The sequence below is a fragment of the Agelaius phoeniceus genome, chromosome 8, assembly GCF_051311805.1.
Source record: "Agelaius phoeniceus isolate bAgePho1 chromosome 8, bAgePho1.hap1, whole genome shotgun sequence".
Taxonomy (NCBI): Eukaryota; Metazoa; Chordata; class Aves; order Passeriformes; family Icteridae; genus Agelaius; species Agelaius phoeniceus.
The window spans coordinates 2,466,803-2,470,000 of NC_135272.1; the positions used below are offsets into that span (position 1 = coordinate 2,466,803).

The 3,198-nt window shown below is 68.4% G+C and overlaps 1 non-coding gene across 1 annotated transcript; it reads left to right on the forward strand.

Annotated features, from left to right (window-relative positions):
• The first annotated feature begins 1,307 nt into the window (after positions 1-1,307).
• Positions 1,308-1,460, forward strand: LOC143694717 (5.8S ribosomal RNA). Its single transcript, XR_013183368.1, has one exon. It is a non-coding gene; the product is annotated as a 5.8S ribosomal RNA (ribosomal RNA).
• Positions 1,461-3,198: the final 1,738 nt, after the last annotated feature.

A 3,198-nucleotide genomic window follows, 5' to 3' on the forward strand; every position in this document is an offset into this window, starting at 1 on the left:
GCGGCGGTGCCGGCGGTGGCAGGCATGGCGGGCGGTGGCCGAGCAGGGTGCCACTGAGGGGTGGGGAGCAGCTACTCCTGCCGATCGCCTGCGGTGGTTGTCCCATCGCCACCGGCTGCGCTCCTCCGTCGCCGTCATCATCCCGCCGCCGGCCGCGGGGGTTAACTGCGCTGCACTAAGGAGGGGCGCTCTGCATCCCCCTCTCCGCGGCCCGGCCTCGACGGAGAGGCTGCGGCGCGCAGTCAGCCACGGGGGCCGACCCGCTCGCCTCGTTGTAACGGGCGACTCTGGCAGAGAGCGCGCGCTCTCTGCCCTTCCTCAGCTGTGGGGTCATGGCCGCCGGGGCCTGCCCGCTCTCTCTCCTCGGACTGCTGCCGTGGTCTCTGGCAAGCGCGGCGCCGCGTTCGGCGCGTCCGGTGCCTCTCCTCCCCTTGACAGCCTTTTCTCCTCGAAGGCGCACCGGCGGCGCCGTCATCCTCCGGCCATCCCCTGGCTCAACCGCCTGCCTGCTTGTGGGGGGCAAACGCTTGGTGGGCCCTCCAGCGGCAGAGGCCCGCAAGCGCAGGTGACCCCGTGCCGAGCGGTGGTGGTGCCGCTCGACGGGTGTCCCTCCCTGTGGCGAGAGTCAGCCAGAAAAGACCCGCCGTCGCCCAGCAGCGGTCCCATTCCGGGCCCCGCTTGTCACGTCCTCCATCGCCCTTCCCGGCCGCGTGTGGGCCGCAGAAAGGCATGCGGGGCGGCCACGGGGGGCGCTTCTCCCCACCCGGTCTCCGCGTGAAAAAGAGAAGAGCGGGTGTTGCCCCCCAGCTCAGCGCCGTACCGCCTTCCGCTGGGCGCGTGCCCAAGGCAAGGCGCCCCGGCGGTGCGACGTGGCGTCAGCGGTCCCGGGAGTGCGGCCCTGGCAGTGGCTGGTTCTGCCATCCAGCAGGCCTTGGGCATTGGCGATGCCGGCTCGGGTTGTCCTGTGAAAGCGAGAGGCGGGCGGGCCGCCGCGCCGTCCCGCGTTCTGGCGTGCGCCACATGGCCCTCCGCACGGAGGCCGGGCCGAGCCCGGGCGCCTGGGCCGCCTCTGAAGGACGGCATTTGTGAGGTCGGCGTCTCCCCTCACAGGGGGAGGCAGTTGGGGGTGCGAGCTCCCCTGCCTCTTGGCCGGCCTTCATAGCGTAGGTTGCTCCAGTTGTTTTTTTCCCTCCCCTTCCATTTCTGTGTGCTCATACGGTCGAAGCCAGGTGCACGCCCCCGCGTCCTCGGCGCCAGAGTAACAAAAAAAGGGGCCGCTCGGCGTGAGCGGTGCCCAAAGGGCAGACAACTCTTAGCAGTGGATCACTCGGCTCGTGTGTCAATGAAGAACGCAGCTAGCTGCGAGAATTAATGTGAATTGCAGGACACATTGATCTTCGACACTTCGAACGCACTTGCGGCCCCGGGTTCCTCCCAGGGCTATGCCTGTCTGAGCATCGCTTGACAATCAATTGCTGTCCGGGGGCCACCCCAGCAGCGCGGCTAAGGTCGCCTTGCAGGCCCGTCGCCCGCGGAGGTGGCAGCGGCCGCGGCGACTCCGGTGTCCCTCCGGTGCCCGCAGGGAAGGTGGTCAGGGGTTCGGCGAGAGAAGCGCTTCCCTAGGTGGCCTCGATCCCTTCCCTGCGGCCCGGTAGACATCGTCGTCATTGCAGTTGTCATCGTCGTCGTCGTTGCCGCGCAGGGCCTTCGTCCCCCTAAATGCAGACTCGGGGAGCGCTCCGCAGCTCCCTGCTCCCGGAGCGAGCCGCTGGGGCGGAGCTCGTCCTCGCCGGGACTGTGCCGGGGATGAGGTGGCGCGGCGGCCTGGGGAGAGCGAGAGACAGCGTTGAAAGGCGTCACCGAGGGCCGAGAGAAAGAGAGAGGAGGGTGAGACGGGGAGGCGAGGCGCGGGCCTTGCCCCTAGGCTCCCCCCCCGTGTGGGCGGCTGTTTTCGGGTGGGTACCGCAGCGGTACCGTGCCGTGCTGCAGCACGGACAGGCGAGGCGAGAGCGCCAGGGACCGGGGTTCTGACCCCTCCTCCCTTCGCCCGCCCCCTCCTCTTCTGTCGTGGTTTCAGGGCACACCAAGGGGTGCAGTCGCTCTTCTCTCTCTCCCCACTGAGGCCGTCGCGCGGCGGGGCTGTCTCTGCGGCGCTCCCTTTTTGGTTCTCGTCTCCGAGATGGGGCTCTCCGTCTCCTCGTCGCTTGCTCGCGCACACACGTGCTCTCTCTCTCTCTCCGGCTCCCTCCGGAGTGCAGAGAAGAGAGGAGGCGGGCGGCGTACCGGGCAGGGGAGACAAGGCGGCCGTCTCTGTGCACACCCCCGTGCGTGGTGCGGCCGAGCTTTGGGCTTGTGACCTCAGATCAGATGTGGCGACCCGCTGAATTTAAGCATATTAGTCAGCGGAGGAAAAGAAACTAATGAGGATTCCCTCAGTAACGGCGAGCGAAGAGGGAAAAGCCCAGCGCCGAATCCCCGCCCCACGGTGGGGCACGGGACATGTGGCATACAGAAGCCCCCCTCCCCGGCGGCGCTCTTGGGGGACCCAAGTCCTTGTGATCGAGGCCACAGCCCGTGGACAGTGTGAGGCTGGTAGCGGCCCCCCGGCGCTCCGGGCCCGGGGCTTCTCGGAGTCGGGTTGCTTGGGAATGCAGCCCAAAGCGGGTGGTAAATTCCATCTAAGGCTAAATACCGGCACGAGACCGATAGCCAACAAGTACCGTAAGGGAAAGTTGAAAAGAACTTTGAAGAGAGAGTTCAAGAGGGCGTAAAACCGTTAAGAGGAAAACGGTTGCAGCCCGCGCAATCTGCCCGGAGGATTCAACCCGGCGAGTTGCGGGGAGCCGGCGCGGGCTTGGCGGATCCTCGCCTCTGCCTCCCCTCCCTCCCCCGGGTGAACCCTGTCCGCGGGGGCTGGCTGGGGGGGGGCGGGCCAGCGTGGGGACCGCCGCCTGGCTGGCAGCCGGCTCTGGCCGGGATCATTTCCTCCGCGGCAGTGCACCGCAACCGGCTCCGGGTAGGCTGGGAAGGCCTCCGGTGGGCAGGTCGCCCGGCGCTGCACGAGCGGCGGTGGGTGTTACAGCCCCCGGGCAGCAGGTCTTGCTGAATCCCGGGGCCGAGGGAGAGGACCGCCACCGCGCCCTCCTGCCCCCCTGTCGGCAGCACCATGGTGGAGGGCGTCGCTTTTCCCCCGCCCTC